We start from the raw sequence: 19,122 nt of genomic DNA on the forward strand, positions 1-19,122 counted from the left end.
GGGCAGTATATAGCTGCCATCTTAAACTCTTTCTTTTTCATACCAATACTAATAGTTGTTACTTGCATATTTTCACTAGTAAACTTGGCTAATTCATAATGTTTTAAGCTTCTTTTATAAGAATCGCCTATCCACCTCTTGCCTTGTCAGCTGGATGTGGAACGTGGTAACATGAATAGTTTTCTATTTCATTATCTAGACTTTGCCCATTGGAGAAATAAGTTTCGGACACCAGGCAAATATCGATATGTTCTAGAATTCTAACGACGATTTTTAATTCGGATGAAAGTTGTATAAGACCGTTTGCATTCCATGTAGCGATTTTAAGTTTTATGTCCATCATTGTTTTTTAAGAGCGACTTTTTCGCTTAGCTGTTTTATATTCAAATCCTGTTTATCAATTCTTTTAAGAATAAGTTGTAGCATTTCTTTTATGGAAGTTTCTTCATTCTTCCGCACATTTTTAACAATCTGTGAATAGGCTTTTTTTTCATCGCTTTTACTTTGAACAGCCTTTTTAGGCGGTTCCTTCTTAGTATTGATCTCAGCAAATAAATCGGTATTTAATGTGTTTCTGGGTTTGTATCTAGCAGATGCATTTTTCCTTGTGAACTCTTGGAATTTTTTGGCAAGTGGGCAGCCTCTATAGCTTGCCGGGTGATTACCCTGGCAGTTCACACATTTTGCTTTCTGATCTTTTCTCATAGTACAATTTTTAGTTTTATGTTTTCCTTCGCACAGCAACAGCTACCACTTTAGTTCCTGTAATCAACTCTTTGTTATTTTCGGTTTTGGAGCTTTTCTGATTTCTCGAACGAGTCTCGGGACTACGTTTACGTTTCTTTGTGGTATGCTTATTTTTCTTTTTCTCAGTTTCAAACAAGAGCTCTTCTTCATCAGTTTGATATTTAGGTTCAATATATTTTAGACTTAACTGAATCGTGGACTCTGCATATTTCTTGTCAAGCAAGGAAACTTTCTCTTCGAGTTTTTTCACTTTCTGCTGAAGACTTTGAACTAGAACTTCAAGTTGTTTTCTTGCCGCTATTTCAATTTGCCATTCTTCAAAGTAGTTCTTTGGTTTTGATTGGTCTTTCTCTTTGACTTTGTTGGAACTCTGTCGATCTGTGATGTCGATCTCTTCATTGATCTTGGTTCCTTTTTCGCTAATGTTTTTAACATCTATAGTATTATTTGAGGTTGTCGATGAAGTAATTCCTGAAGTAAATTTGTTTGGGGGAGTTCTTTGCATCTTTGGACTCCGTCTCTCAATATTTGTAAGCAACAATAATAAGCAAAGACCAAGTATATGCTGTCATAAAAAAAGGACGTTGAACAACTACGTCTTGGACAAAACGTCAACATGGACAACTCTAACTTCGAGGTAGTTGAGAACTTTGTGTACCTGGGCACCGCTATAAACTCAGACAACCTCTTGGAAATCGCTGCTTCTTTCTACTTAGAAGGCAATTGAGTTGTAAAGTCCTGTCTTCAGCATCTAAACTCACTGTCTATAAGACACTTATCATCCCGGTTCTCACTTATGGCGCTGAGGCTTCTACGATGATGAGAGGGTCTTAGGATGCTTCGAGAGAAGTAATTCTTCGTGTGATTTTTAGTCCCGTATGCAGTTGGAGAATGGAGGAGAAAATACAACGATGAACGCTACGGGCTGTACAGCGACTCTGACTTAGTTAACAGAGCTAAAGTCCATCCACTTAGATGGCTGGGTCATGTAGAGCGAATGGACATCAACGCTCCAGCCCGGAAGGTCTTCGAAACTATTCTTTCTTACAATCCAATCCCGAGGAATGGCGCAGTAGAGGAAGACCGCGACTCAGGTGGCTCACGCAGGTGGGTGAAGACCTCCACGAAATTGTCGGGAGAAACTGGAAACAGCTAGCTAGGGACCAAGCTGGCTGGAGACGCATGTTGGTTGAGGCCCAGTTCCGCCCCAGACTGTAGCGCCACCTTAAATAAGTAAGTAAGTAGGTTTCTTATTCCCCCTGAACAATACTGTTTAAGTCGGAATTTGATGAGCTTATCATATTATGTCGTTGCAGTTCCACATCCGAAGAAGCGGGATATGACTCTGAAAAGCTAAGATTACTATCGTCAAAAAAACAATGTATTAGATTAGAAGCTGCAGATCATTAATAAAAATGATAAAGAGTGTTTGAGATAGAACAGAGCCTTGGGCACACCATTGTATATTTATTGCTTTTCAGACTTGATCCCATCTAATACTACTTGTATTGAACGATCCAAAAAGTAATAACTAATCCAGGAGGATTATGAGGAGGGATTTATGTAAGCAGAATGCACACACTATTGATACGAGAGACTGATGCCGGACCCTAATAATAATAATAATCTTACCTTCTCCAAAATTATGCTAGGATTTGCTCCAAAGTACGGGGAGAAGAACCATGAGATAACCAGTGAACTTATTCTAGCTATAGAGCCGTGTTGTCAGTCATTAAGAAGCTTTCGGTTTTCGAGATATTTCTTGAACTATTAATCATTCAGCGTTTCTATGACCTCGAAAAGATGGGAAGTAAGTGCAATTGGACGATATTTTGAAGGGGATTAGGATTTGCTTTTTGATTGATAAGCTGGGAGAATGCCTATTTCCATCAACTCGGAAAGAGACCAGTAGAATAAGACATGTTTCGACGCCATTGGGGCAGTGGACTGTATAAATAAACCCGAAACAAGAATAAATAAAAACACAATCATTTAACGTGGAAAAAGGCAATGCCCAAAAAACCACGATCTTTCCTTTATTCAATTAAATTAAAACCTAAAACGAAACCGTTCCCTCTCGTTAGCCCGACTCGGTCGAGTTCTTTCGTGCAACTGACTAAATAAAAGCCTTTTGCTTACTCGCAGGAAAGCAAAAGCATCTCTCATCGAACCTGAAAGCTCTATTCTCTTTCAGTTCGATACAAGACAGATGGAAACGCTTACGCAAGCAGTGGTTTTCCAAGCTTTGAAAAACAGCTCTTCAAAACAATAGCGGGCATGCTATCTGGGGTCCACCGGATTTGTGATCAAGACCTTTAAATAGTCTAGTACCTGAACGAGTACGAAAAAAGGTTCCTCCCATATAATCGTTTACGCTTTCAAGTAGAGGAGGTAAATACTACTGATTATCTTCGAAGATTCTCACTCCCTCGTCGTTCTGGTCCCGGCCCCAACCCTCTTCATTCTTGCCGAAGAGGTTTGTTTTATAAAAGACACAATTAAGAAAACTTTCATCAATTCATTTAAAGTTCAAAGGAAATATCGACACCGCTTTAAAACCTATCACACAAAACTTGCAGAGTTCATAGTGTTCAAAATTCTAAGACCAAATATGCTTGAAAAAAAACACATCATTACCGAACTTTAAAAACACACAGCCGGATGCATTTGGTTCTTTTGTTGAAATTACAAATTATCCTTTATTATTTGTCCTTCTTTCCATCATACACACATTCGTACATAGCGACAAAATCAATTCAATAGCATAAAGAAAGGACGAACGTGTGTTGGAAAAGAAAATAAAACCAAAAGAAACATCCGTTACCATCATCATGTTGTCTTTAGGAAATTTATATAGCTTCTTCCTTTTTACTATATATAAATAGCCGGATGGTGCACAGGACACCATCATCAGATTCCGTGGTCCGTCTATATCGAGTATCTGTGTTAATATCCCAGACACAGGACAGTTTATCCACACTTCCCCCACCTAATCCAAGTCAAAATCAGGAACGAGAAACGGCAGCTTGAAAATAATGAACTTTAACGTTCAATGTGAAAATTGGAAAATGTTCCTTTTGTTGATCTAAAAAAAAAAGGAATCTACGGAAGTTTTCTTTTCAATTTCTTTAAAAATATACGAATATATTTAATAATATCTTATCATAATGACCCTTTCTCTTGATTTAATTCTCTCTGATGGTGTCAAATTCCTTCTATAAGGATACAATAACACAGTTTCGGTTCAGACGTTTTTATTTTTAGTACACATATTGTAGTAGAATTTAATGGATCATTTTTTGAGGATTCTTTATTACACACAAGCAATTATATAAAAGATATATATACCGTTACTGGAAAAAAGGGTAGTTTGGGCTAAAGTCATTTATTAAATAAAAAAAAGATACCACCAGAATCGACGGTTCTCAAGAAAGGACAATGAATTCCTTTATTTTTGTTGTATGGTTTTGGTCTTCCTTTGGTATTTTATGTCCCGTTTCAAAGATTATACCAACTAGATTCAAACAAAAAAATACTTTTAGGGTTTTGAGCAGTGTTTTCAAATAAAAATAAATGGTTTCGAAAATGTATTTTTAAACGGCAGAAAGTGCTATCATCTACGAGTTGATTCTCAAATTTCAAGGGAGCTTTTTCACCGCCAACCAGCAAACAGTTTTCATTCATAATACGAATCATTTTTCTTTTTAATAAAAACAAAAATAATTTCGTCACATTAGATAAACACATTAGCTTTTCAATTTTGAAGTTAAATCGGAATTGAATCAGTTATGGTCTTAACCCACCTAGAGTGACTTTATTGTTTTTATAGGAGAGACAACAAACCGTGTACTCTTCATATTGACAATTTTGTCTTTTTAATGTAATTAGACACAATTCCACTACGTATAAATACGGATACCAAATTTTGTTTGCTTTAGCTTTTGAAGGGTTTTCAAACGTGAATTATCCCAAACCATAAATAAACATGGAGACCCACCACAAACATACAATACAAGCAAAGCAGTACCGCTGCCCGAGGTTGTCGGTTAGGGCACCATCTTGAGCCAGCTCTGGGTCTTGCAGTATGCATACCGATGCTGGCCAGATGTCCATAAGGACACTGGCCGAGATACCCGTATAAGCAACCCATTTCAATAGCCCAAATCTTCGAAACGCTCAAAATCCACTTTTTTCACTACGATACTTACTAAATTCAAACAACCTTGAAAAAGAAACTAAGCTTAGAGAAAACGCACAATCTATTCTGGAGACTTCTATAGATGGAGAAAATGTAATCGCGGATTAAGCTTAATTAATTACTACCCAAAGTACATATAACGCCATTGCTCGTCGAATACATTCGCTCAGCCCTATCACAAAATGACAATGGACATGATTCCTAAAATCTACAGCAATGGAAGAATTAATTAATCATCTTGATATTGCCCAACTATTTGACTTCTTGCAACAAACATTGAAATCGTCTATTGCTTGATATTTTCTGGTAGGGGCTAAAAGACACATTTTTCCACAGAAAACCCAATCCAAACCCAAACATTGGAAAAGTCGATTTACGAAAGAATTCAAAAACAATTCTTCCGACAGTCAGACCAGTCTATTGGAAATCAATCAAACTTGGACCTCCCACCAGTTAAAGAAGTAACAGGTTTCTGGAGTGAAATGTGGAGCAAATCTAAAACCAAAGCCAAAGAAGTTGACAATCGCATGATAATTAATAATCGTGTTATTTATCAATGCATTTAAAATAACATTATAACGAATGTGCCAAAAATTCAATAAGTTGCAAGGAACAACTTACAATAGATTCCGCTTCAGTACATCAATCAGTTTAGTGCAAACGGATCCTCAGAAAGACTTTGATAGCCTTCCGCATACGTTCCTATTGAAAATCCTGAAAAACCTTAATCCTGGTTTCAAGAAGAAAGCTGAAACTTGCACGTTCCTTATCAGTAAACTTTTATATGTAGACGATCTCAAACTCTACATCAGTATTAAGGAAAAAATAAACCAATGTTGAAATTACATCGGAAACAGCTTAAATGTCGATTGATCACAAAAGGGCATATTTAAGTGCCTCCAAAAATCACAATACCTCTAAAAAGCAACATTCAAGCTAGCTACAAAGTGAAATTTGGGCATGAATTTACTTATTTACCGACCTTAATATTTCCGATGCCAACATGTTCCTTTCATCCTTCGTTCTAATTCAATAAGTATCGGATGACCCAGAGCCACGCAATAAAATAATTGTGTAACAAAATCCTCGTGCTTCATTCATTGAGCAACCATTGGTCAGTTTCGAACCAAGTTTACTCTAAAGGATAATGCAGTGCGCACGGAAGACGTAATTGCTATTGTGTAGCATATTTGAAGGCGACCTTAATGAGTCTGAGGCCTATCTACTTTTTAAAAGATTTTCTTAAAGCAGCCTAGCCTACAAAATCAAACTCGTTTAGCGCTTAATTACGACGTACATTTTTGTAATTATTTAAATGTTTTCTAAAATGTAAATAAAAGATTTTCGACGGATGTATTTAAAGTTTTAGATAAGATTATTCAATACTAAACTAAAACGATGTATAGAGTCCAGGATTGTTTGTTTTCTTCGAACAATAAAGTGAGAAAAAATGATTTGATCTAGCTTTTTAACTAAATATTTTATATAAATTAACGCTCTTGCTGCTTAATCGAGTGGTATTAATTTTATAAAATATAATTGAAAGTTCATTGGTAGTAGCTTCTATTAGATAGTCAAACCGTTGACGCACTGACGTAAAAATAAGTCATAATCTGTGATGTCTGCTATAAAGCAGGAAATACGATGGGATTGGCCGGCCAAAAAGAGGATGAAAAACTACGATACTGCTACCACGAAAACCCACAACGCTTATTTGGATGCGGCTTCGTCATTGGAGCCAGACTAAGGCAAGAAGTCTTGAGCTATAGGTGCATCAATGAGCGTTTCATGACCATACGCATCAAGGCTAAATTCGGAAACATTAGCCTGATATGCGCGCACGCCCCCACAGAAGAGAAAGACGACAACACCAAAGATATGTTTTTTTGAGCTCTTAGACAAAACATATATGAGCAGTGCCCTAGCTACGATATTAAAATTGTACAGGCCGATTTTACTGCCAAGCTAGGAAGGGAAGACATCTTTGGTGGAATAATCGGGAAGATTAGCCTGCACGACAACACTCCCGACAACGGATTCAGGCTCATAGATTTTGCTGTGGAGCAAAACTTCATGGTAGCTAGTACGCGTTTTCCACACCTCAACATCCACAAAGGAACTTGGACTTCTCCAGATTAATCTACCGTCAACCAGATTGACCATATTGCGATCGACGCCAGACACGCTTCCAGTATCATGGATGTATCAACTTTCCGAAGAGCTAACATCGAATCGGACCACTACCTCGTTGTAGCCAAGGTAGCACTTCGAATTTCCAGATCCAAGGCAAAACAAGGAGGTGCTGGTGAAAGGTACAACGTCGAACAAGTGAGCTCTCTCCAAATTCTCTACCGCCAGCACAATGTATCGAAAACCTGTAGCAACAATGCCAAGATATATTCAGTGAAGCCGCCTCTGATGTGCTGGGTTTCAAGCAGCCACCAAAAAGGAACCCCTGATTTGATGAGGAATGCGGCAGGCAAATGCAGTCAAACAACAGGCACGCAAAGCGGAGCTGCATAAAAGGACGAGAGCTGCTCATGAGCTTTATTAGCAAAAGAGGCGAGAGGAACGCCGACTTCTCAGAAAGAAAAAGAGAGGGCATGAGAAGCGTGCGGTCGAAGATGGTGAGAGTTTTAAAAGCAGGTTTGAAGATGGAAAGTTTTGTGAAACGAAATTCACAGGTACATAAACTTAGAACCGAAGGCTGCAAAAGGTGAAAGTATAAACATCATAGTGGAACCGCAATCAATGCTGAGGATATGGAAGGACCACTTCTGCAGACTGTATAACGGTGACGACGAACTGAATTCCGATGTCAGGCAGGATGATCCTTTCAACATAGACGACGTAAGCCAACAATCCCGTCTTCCCGACTTAGAGGAAGTAAAGATTGCCATATCAAAGCTGAAGTCTAATAAAGCCGCTGGAGCGGATGGCTTCAATGCCGAGCTCTTTAAAGCAGCTAAAGATTACTCGGTTAGGAACATGCACTATATCTGTAAGATATGGTCGGAAGAAATGAATGGAACCTCAGTATTGTTTGCCGGATCCTGAAAAAAGGAGACCCTCTAAACTGCACCAACTATACCCAGAGCAATCGGTCTACTAAACATCGCCTATAAAATCTTCTCTACCGTAATATGTGTATTTCTAAGGCCCATCGTCAACAACCTGATAGGTCTTTATAAGTGTGGTCTTAGACTAGGAATGTCCACAGTTTATCAAATATTCACATTACGGCAGATCCTGGAAAAAACCGAAGAACACCAAATCGACACCCACCATCTTTTCATCTATTTCAAGGCCCAATATAACAGCATATACAGGGACGAGCTGTATAGAGCCATGTCTAGTTTTGGCATCCCTGCCAAACTCGTCTATTTGTGCAATATGACCATGGAGAATTCACGCTGCTCCATGAAGGTTAGAAATAACTTAACAGAACCTTTCAATGTCAAAAAGGCTGTAGACAAGGTAATGCGCTGTCATGTGAATTTTTTTAACATCGTGCTTGAAAGAATAGTGCAGAGCACACACGTCAACACTAGATGCACTTTATATCAAAAGCCCGTCCAATTACTTGCATATGCTGATGACATTGACATAATCGGAAGAGCTCAGCGTGATGTCAATTAGGCTTTTTTGAGTATGCGGGCAAAACAAAGTACATGTTGTCGTCAAGAAAGGACATACAACACCGACATATTGGTTAAAACGTTACCATCGACAGACGTAATTTTGAGGTAGTCAAAGGATCAGCTGTAAACGCAGAAAACAACACGAGATCAAACGAAGAATAATCCTTGCTAACCGCTGTTTCTTTGGACTAAGTCCCTCTCTCAAGGGACCAAAGTGTTGCTATGTAAGGCCCTTATCATCCCCTGCTATACGGTGCAGAAGCATTATTGACTTCATTTATATACATATTGCTGTTATTATTAACATTAAAAAACTTAAATTAATTATTCGGGTAAAAGTTATACAAAATAAAAAAAAGTTTAAGATGACCGGGATTAGACGCATGGTCGGGTAAAGCCGGTCACCCATTCTGGTAATGGCGGTCATATTTTGTATAGGCACAAATCGCATATGTATCCAGATGGACTATCCCAACCTGAACATCCAACTTGAACCCAGTCTGCACAGCGTGTGCACCTATACCACAGTTCGTTGTTGCGCCCAAATTCTCCACAAATAAAGAATTTGTTACTATTGCTACCATTTACTATGGAGTCATCAGAGTTATCATCGACAATCCCTTCAGCAGTTTCATTAGACTCGGATGTGGTATCTTAAAGAATCTTTATTGTCACCTTGCAAATCGCTTTTCTCTTGTTCTACGCTACTTGCAACACCTTGTTTTAATTTTTTTTTTGTTGGCTGCTCTTTTTAGTCCTTTTTCTTCCAAATATCGGTTCATAGGTGTTGATGTTAGCATAATAGCATGTTGTTTATCCACACACTTCCTTTAAAGGTTAACGACAGCTTTTTTTGGCACTGGGAGAAGGGTTTTTATACTTTCGTTCAAGACAGCAAATGAAGTCGACGGGGCCGATGTGGGCAAACTTTCCGTGACTTGCAAAAGAGGGTTTTGGGTTTATTCTCTTACTGATTCGACTAATTCTTTAACTTCTTCTGTTCTGCCCTAAACCCAGATTCTCCTTTGATAACAGACGCAACGCTAGCAAAAGCTTTGAAACGAGGCAACAGGAAGGGTATGGGTAGGAGAGGGACGGGCGAGGAAGGAATCTTCAGGAGAAGGACTTGGGCGGAATCGGGGAAGGGAAGGAATGTCCGCTACGGTAGCTGCGGCATGCTTGCGTTGCTCAGCTATACTCGTCGGATGGGGGGGTCTTGCCACCGTAGCTGGACCTCACCTCTTTTCAAAAACATAGATCATGCCTTTATAGTATACTAGATTTCAAAAATAGTGATACACCACCACCACTGGTTCGCTTTCCTCGGACACCGTTGATGACGTCACGGTTTGGCCTGTTCCCTCCCAGCCTGGAATCCATTCGGCCGGAATCTCAGATTCCCCAAATCTGGAGACAAGTCAGTGGTGGACTCACATACTACCCCTTCGAAAACCCGCTTACCTTACCGCACCTCCTTCCAATTGACTCACCACTTCATGATAACAAATATCTCAGACATGAACAAAGAAAAAGGAACAGAATCGAAATTGAATAGACATTCTATCAATTTGTGATTAACATTCGATTTATTTCTTCAAAAAAAAACATCCAAGGAAACAGAATAGTTGACTCTAACAAAATCGTACTAACAAAAAAAACAAACTTAACTAGAAATAATTTTAATGCTAATAAATTTACTCTAATTAAAAATGAAATATATGTATATCTCAACCTCTACCTAAGAGTCGGTTCGATAAAGTGGGGGTCTTAATATTGCCCAATAAAGGCTTGACTTACGATCCGCCGTTCCTACCTTATGCGGGTGTATACGAGGGGATGAGCAAAATGTTGCGTTAAGCGCGCGCTGTCGTCGACGTCGTCCCCGTCACGCAGCTTTGGAATTGTTGAAACCTACCCCACGTTAACAAACACTCCCTATGGCAAGTTGAAATAAGAATTCAATTGAGACAAAAAAAAATTCTGAACAAATTCTCCAACAAAAAAAAAACAAATATAACAACAAAAAAAGGAATAAGGATTGAATATTAAGCAAATAATTGAAGAATATAATAAAAAAAGGTAATAAATAAGTGAAATTTTGAATAAATAAATGAATTAATTAGAATTATATAAAGAAGTAGTAAGTAATGGAGATGTCCAAGCAAAAACGTCGTTCGTCCATGCGTGCTCAGGCGCATCTTGCCTGCCGGTGATATGCAGAACGCCGCCGGGGCTTCACTAACGAACTATCGGACGGCACTTTCGTTTGCTTGAGCAATAATGAATTGCTTTTTCCTTTGTGTGCATGCGTATGTTCGAAAAGGCTTATTTGAGATGCCCAATTAGTCACAATACTACCAATATGATTTCTTTTTTAATAAGATAGGGTTACTTGTGGACCCGGGTGCTTCGCGGGTCAGATTTAACTTCGGGGCTTTTTTTGGCCCTCCCTCCAACAGCTAGGCACCAATTTATGCGGCCGACCGTGTTTCGTCTATCGGTTCTACGTTGATTGCGTCCACCGAAAAATTCACCCTAATTTTATCAAAAACAAAGAAAAATCACTAACTCGCACTTATTTTGCATTCTTTTCGCACTCACCTTTACGCGCTTTTAGTTAGATAAATAAAACAAATATGGAACCAAGCTATTCTTCGGTTTTTGTAACCACGAACACAACTTCGATTTTTTTAATTGTTGAACCGGCACAAACTATTCGTTGCTAATGCAGCACAATGACCGCCCTCACTACCTTTCACTTGACTAGTGATTTCCTAGATTTGGCCTATTACTGATCGCACCGATGAAGATGTTAAAAACTGTCGATCTACCGTGTGATCTACCGTGCGGTCTACTATACCTTTCCACCTAGCCCATCACCTCATCATTATTATGTAACGATTCTTTATTACTATTGGCCCGCACTATCGGCTGAGAAGCGCAACGGTCTTTCTCGTAAATATTCAAATCTGGCCAGTAAATAACGACCCCCCCTTCTTCTATCCTGGGTCGTGTCTTAGATAAGCAAAAATATCCCTTGCTACAGTGGGATACGAAGTGAGCTGTCATCTGTCAACTTGTACATTTAACTTTGACAGAACCAAAATTATAAATTATTTATTTGCAAATTGCAACACGTTTCTCATATTCGCGCGTTATATTAATGTTTATTCCCGAGTAAATATCGGACAAAAATCATAAAAAAACATAAAAACCAGGAAGAAGGATGCAAAAAAAAAACACTAACCACTCAGACGGACAGCTTCAGCACGGAAAGAAGGAACCTCCCAAGCCGAAGCTAAGTATTTTGTATTTTTACTTATTGGTTTTGCCACATAAAAATTCTTTTATTTTGCAGGTGACTCTCCCTTGGTCGTCCAGAAAACCTTCGGAAGAGCCCAGAAGTCTTCTGAAACCATTCCGTTGGAATGACTGACCAAGAAGAGCAGAACACTTCTGTTTTGGAAACAGAATCATCCGAAGAATGGAAGTGGAGAACGACACCAGTATTTGTGTATTTTTTGATTTTTATTTCCCAAATAAAACATAACATGAAAAATATGCTAATCTTTCATATTTTCCTTGCAGCCACAACAGCTTTTCGAAAAAGGTGAGCGAAATCCTGCGGTGTTATCTTTTGGCCAAGATAAGACTTCATGTGCAAATTGCATGAACTATACGCTGCTTTTAGTGGACAATAAAAAACCACGTCCAGTGGCTGCATCCTATGGGAGCTATGTGGTGAGATTGAGAGCATAACAATATTGTTTTTGCGACAATATTCGTATGCTTAAAGTGTCATGTGACTAGAATGATTGTCCAGGATAAGCAGAACTTTTTCTTCGTTCGTTGGCTTGGCATGGATGACGAAGTGCTCTAGCCAATCTGCAAAAAGATTTTCTGTTATCCATCCATTTTTCGAGCATTTGTAGAGAGCCCCAGGTGGCCCACCATATTCAAGGCTAGGAAAGTGTCTTGCACGAGGAAAAATGAACATTGGTGGAATGAAACTACCGGCAGCGCTCATAGCACATAATGCCGTTATATTGCGCCCCCTCTCCCAGCTGGTTATAGATCACACTCTTTTTTGACCACTTTCTGCTAGAACTTTTTCAAGATCCTGAACGGTGGAAAACGCAGTTTCATCCGCGTTGTAAATGTTTCTTGATGGAAATTTATATTTCTCCATCACATCTCCCAGCAATTGGTAAAATAAATCTACCTCTTTCCGACTAAATGCAATTGCTCTGCTCAGGCTAGTTCCTTCGGCTTTCCGGAAAGATATTTTGGTTCTTTTATTGAACCCTTCAAGCCATTCCTTTCCGGCATTTTTGAAGGTCTTATTAAAGTTGTTGGCTATGCCATTTTTTTCAGCGTATTCAAAAGCTATTTGCCTCACCTGTAACGATTTGCACCCATACAAAATTTTGGCGATATGTTTGATCTGTGTTGCGATCTTACATTCTTGATCTTTAGTGAAAATCGTGTGCCGCCCCAGAGACGGTTAACAAAATTTGTTTTTTTTTTTTAAGGCCTTCTTGCAGTGTTGAAAATGGTATACCGGAAAATACCGGTCAACTAACCGGCATTACCCATATCGGATTAGGTTGAACAAAAAAAAGTAAAAATCAATTTATTTAAGTAATAAAACACAATATAAAATATGGAAAATATCACTGTATTGATAACAAATAAGGAAAAGTATACTTACTGACCGGCATTAATAAGTGATAAAGTTAAAAGTTATTTTATAAAGTTTTTAGGTAGACTCTCTAATTTAAATTAATAAATTATAGTTTGGGGCGTGGCAAAGACTCAACAGAGGCAGAACAGAAGGTAATAAATGCTTTTCATCTTTGCCGATAAGGAGAGTTTTCAAACAAAATTCTTTAGAATCAGACTAGGAAAACCATCAATCGCACTGATATTGCCATCACCCGTCTGGACAAAGATGATGCATTTATAACTGCTCCAAAAATAGAAATTGCAATTGAACAATAGCTTGGTGTTAATGTGTTTGTAAGTACAGTGAAAAAAACCACATTTCTCTAAGCGCAATCTATCACGGGAGCATTGCAGAGGAGCATATTTAAAAAAATCCGAATAGGTAGAGAAATACTTATGAAGTGTATAGAGAGTATTGTGGATCAGATTAAATATAAGAAAATCCTAGGCGATACTATGATACCGTATGCTAAGGAGGAAATGCTCTTGAAGTGGATGTTTCAACAGGATAACGATCCGAAACATACGGCTAAGTCTGTGAAGCAATGGTTATCCATCCAAAAAATCAGTGTTATGGAATGGCCAATGGCCAGCTTAGTCTCCAGATTTCAATCCTATTGAGAAATTATGGAGTGACGTGGAAGAAGTGATAAAAGACCAAATATTTTAAATGTGAAGAAACTTTGGCATGAAATTCAACGATCTTAGTAAATGTTGAACGACTTTGGAGTCTTGTTTTATTTATGAACTGCTGTGATTAAAAACGTTACCCAACCAATGCTAGTTATTTTTTTTAAATTGTATTAAAATGTAAGTTATTTTGTTACGCAATTATGAAATATGCTATTTATTTTGCTCTAGAAAAAGGGGAAAAGGTTTTCTGCTTCTGTCAAACTTATACAATCTAAATTGTTGAGTGCAGTTATGTGTGTTATTTGGTTTCCAAGAGAAGTAAATCAATTCTTATTAATTTTCAAATTTTATTCTTGCCAATACCTTAATTAAAATATGATATCCACAAATTCATATTTTTAAAACCATAGTCACCATTATAGGACTTAAAACTGCTACTTTGTAGATCCTACGTCTTTTAAATAAAATACTATAATAAAATGTTTTTTTTTTGAGTATCTCAAAAAGTTCTACAACCAATCGTGCGTCTCAAAGTTTCAACCATCTTCTTCCAAATGTGGAAATGTGTGCATTCATCCATCGTTCGTCATCGGTGATTGGTGCGGTGGTGCTGAAACTGACACACATTTTTTTTTTCGAACAATTAAACGTAATTTTTAGTGTGCCATGTTTAATGTCTGTCTCCCTTCGTCTCTACTTATTCCTCACCATCATTCACAAGGCGAAATAAATTAATTAAGCTGCATTGTTGTTGATATTTAATTTGTAAAATGAAGGTCGACACATCACATCGTTTCCTTGTTCCATCTTTAGCGCAACCTTGGTGGGAAGGGTGTTATCCACAAGCTCAAGGTATAACAGTCGAATCTCTGATGACAGAAGTTTTCAATAAAAAGACCACTATTGCCGTAATCGCCATACTTCTCGATATTGCAAGTGAAGTCGTTCATGTTCAGTGGTTTCTTTATTACAACCAGTCCAAAGTTCATTACCGTTTTCTCTAACTTTTCTAGGTTCTTAGAAATTCTATTTTTCACACTAATCGAAATTATAGAATTTTGATCAAAAAATAGATATTAACTACACTTAGTCCAAGAAGTTCCTGTACAGCAGCCTAATTTTAGTGGTTTTTGAAAAAAGTACTAGGAATTAATGTAAGAACCAAAGCGGTAACATTGAAAAAAACTTAGTTCCCACCTTTACCTTTTTACCAAATTTAAAAAAATTGTGATAGTTATTTTCAAAATACTTTAATAATAATTAATGATAAATATTTTATCTCGGAATTAACAAAAAAAAAGCTACTGTACGAAGGCTTTTTGGACTATGTGTAGGTGGCGCAACAGTCAGTTCAGAAAAAGGCCCTAGTAACTTACATCTCTGAACCATTCCTACTTGTGAGTAATGTTGTCAGGGATGGAGCGGGCCTACAGTTTGTATGCCAAATGAGAACTTATTATTTGAGAAAGCACTTTTCATTACAAGAATTGCTCTTGAGAAATTTGTAAATTTGTATTCAAAATAAAGGGTTATTCATTTTGTGGTTTCAAAAGCAATAGTACATAAAACACATATTAAGTATTTTTGTTCATGATATTTATTTTTATTATAACGTTGACATTATGTGTGAAACACTTCACCATTTAATTGGCCGCAATGCGAATTGTTGCAAGCATCGATTCTTTTGAGGTAATTTTCGACTATTTTTTGACACATATTGGGTGGTATTCAGTCATAACTTGACGAATATTGGTTTAAAGTGCTCAAGGGTTAAAGGTTTATCTGCAAAAGGACGATCTTTCGCGTAGCCCCATAAAAGAAAAGTCTAGCAGTGTCAAATAGCATACTCTTGGTGGCCTACTTTCACCTCCCCATGGTGAACATCGGGTGCCTAGTACCTCAACAGGAGATTGAGTTCCAACCCCAGTGGAAAGTTGTTGGGGGCACCAACTTATTCGGAGCCCAGGCATGTAAGGAGCGGTTTTATCCGGCTCCCCATCCTTGAAGTTATACTTGTTATCTGGCGCTCCAATTTGGGGGTTGTGCCGCCGGGCCACGTAAAAAAATACCTTAGTTGCGAAGCACCAACAAGCCTCGGATACGGACAGATTCACTGTTGACAACCAACGCAAACGAATTAAGGACGACGAACTTTGGATATGCACATGGAATGTTAGGTCCCTTAACAGACCACGTGCTGCCGAAGAATTAGCGGAGGCCCTAGACTGATATAAAGCAGACATCACCGCCATCCAGGAAATACGATGGGCCGGACAAAAAGAGGATGGAAAACTACGGTCACTGCTAGCAGGACAATAAACAGCGCTTATTTAGATGCGGCTTAGTAGTTGGAGCCAGACTTATTCAAGAAGTCTTGAGCTATAGGTGCATCAATGAGCGCCTCATGACCATACGCATCAAGGCTAAATTCGCCAACCTGATATGCGCGCACGCTCCCACAGAAGAGAAAGACGACAATACCAAAGATATGTTCTTCGAGCTCTTAGACGAAACATATGAGCAGTCTCCTAGCCACGATATTAAAATAGTCCTGGTCCGAGCTAGATGGAGAAGTTTGTTGGGTGAGCCCCTAATTCACAATATTACTGTAGTGGCACCTTAAGTAAGGAAGTAATTAAGTCAGGTGGTCAGTTGATATCGCCACCACGGGAATATCGTCGTTTTCGAAAAAGCAAGGACCTATCACACCTCCGGACCAAAGAGCCCAACAAACAGTGACTTTTTGCGGGGATATCAAATACTACAATTTTGTTTATTAGCATACCCAATGAATGAAAAATGTGCTTCAAGCACCCATTTGACGTATTAACGACATTGTGAATGGTCAGCTGGCTTCAGTTGTTGCGTGAGCTGAAGTTTTTATGGATGTAGGTGTATCCAAAATATTCCATAATGTGTCTTAAGACGGTCCTAATTTCTGAGAACGACGAGAAATCCACACATTCGGGTCTTTAGCAACACTTTCACTTACAGCAGCGATATTCTCAATGGTCTGAGCGAAACGATGATGCATAGGCCTTACAATATCTATAACCAATCCAGTTCCAATCTCTTCAGTTTTGCCAATTGCTTGTGTAGTTGGACGATTATGTTAACCATAACCTCCTCTTAAAGCATGATATGCTATTGTGGTACATTTTCTCACTAGTTTTACCTTCCTTTTTGCTAACCACTCCTTAACAATTCTCACAGCGCCCCCAAAACTCTGGAAGAGTTTAGTAAAAACCTGTACCATCAGCCAGTGACCTGCTCTTTCAATATTTTGGAAAAGCAAATTTATCAGGTCTTACCAATATGTGCGAAAGGATTCCATACCAACGAGCTGTGCAATGGTTGGCCCAAATATTGGCTTAACAACTTAAAAAAGGCATAAAGATGATACCCATGCCCAACAATGTGTGCAGTAAGGCCACGCCAACTTTAACTTAACATGGCCGAGGGCCCATCATAAAGTATTAACGATATAAAATCACTCTAGGAATATTTTAGTAACTATTATTATTATATTATTAGTAATTATAGGCTTGGCTATCGACTTTCTTTTACACGACAGCCGGTAGTTTTTTCTCAACCGAAATCGAGCGCGTGTACGGACTCGGTAATGCAAGGAACTCTACACCATTTTCCAAAGAGTCTGGGCTGGAATGGGTTCGACGGATAAGAGCTGAAGTCATTAACTGGGTGAGCGCTACCGTTACCGGCATAGCGTGCGGTGAACGATACCTGGCTTCTCGGTCGCACATCCCAGTCTTATGGACGGAGGAAGTTGCGGTACCGAGTCAGACCGTTTACCACGCAAAAGATCAGAGAGGATTGCCTGAGGGCAAGTAGCCGGAAGGTTGAAGCTAGCCTTAATGATGGCACTTTTTGATTTGCTTCCAAACCGACAAGACAGTTGGAAAGTTATGTGAAACAAGTTTTTAAGAACTAGTTAACAAAATTCTTTGTACCTACTATATTTTTTTTTAAATTTTTTTTTTTGTGTTGAAGATTCTGCTATGGAGCAAAGTTGGTTTTAGGAAGAACTACTACAGCTGTTGTGGGAATTTTAAGCTGAAAAGCTAAGCATAGTTTTCTTTTTTTTTAAGAATATTGTTGGTTTCTTTTTCTCTTTCCTCTTCTCTTTGTCTGCTAACTTGTACTTTTGACCTTCGCTTCAAAGTTCTGTTTTTCCAGTATTATGGGACGTGTTTACCGCTTTTGACTTTTTTTGTCAAAATAATTTTCTTTAAGTGCTTTTTATCGGTTGTGTTTTGCCAAAGATTGTCTATCTTATAATTTCCATTGATTATATTTACCATACACTTTATCGAGAATTGACTTTCTGTCAATCTCAAAATCTCAATTTTTAATTTTTTCATAAAATATCCTGGTTTTTAATCCCTTTTAATGATCTTTTTGTGTTGTGCGATAATTAAGTGATCCATTTTCGTAAACGTCAGACATTCAACTGAAACTGGGTTTAAGATCTTAGTTTGACAGATCTCGAATTCCAGCCTTATACTTTTAACATCGCAAAAGGAATGACCTTTTACATGAACATATTCAGATTGTTTTGGTTATGAGAGTTCTCACTTTACTACAAGTTGTACTCCATCAAGGTTCTTGTTTCAATTTCAGTAAATCTCACCCATTGAGTTTAATATCTTATTATTTTCGACTTGCTCACCAAGAAGAGCAAGGATGTTTCAGAGTAAAACAAAAACGGATTTAAAAAAAAAAAGTAATAACAATTTCCATTCATTTCTGTATTGAATGAAAAAGAAAAGTGAATGAAACAAATAAATTATGCATAACATTTTATATTTTTTTTGCTAAAATGTAATTAACATTGCAGAATCCAGGACGACACACGACTACGCTAAGGACTTCAGCAAAAATGCCTTCATGACAGACTCGGTACTCAGAGTAGTACGGTTACGGTACGGTGCAATGTGTGATGATGGTTGATTGGAGGAGAAATGCGTTTGCATTCGAAATGTGTACGGCAGAAAAAAAGTGAGTGCCAACACCACCGACGACCGACGACGGAATTTCCTCCATTTTTGTATTCATCTGCGTCGTCCTTTCAATGATGATGAAGCGGAGAGGAATTTATTTCAGCAATGTTCCTTTCCTTGTTGATGCACAAGGCACACCACACAGCATGTTCTGAAA

This window comes from Eupeodes corollae, chromosome 1 (genome assembly GCF_945859685.1).
Source record: "Eupeodes corollae chromosome 1, idEupCoro1.1, whole genome shotgun sequence".
Classification (NCBI taxonomy): domain Eukaryota; kingdom Metazoa; phylum Arthropoda; class Insecta; order Diptera; family Syrphidae; genus Eupeodes; species Eupeodes corollae.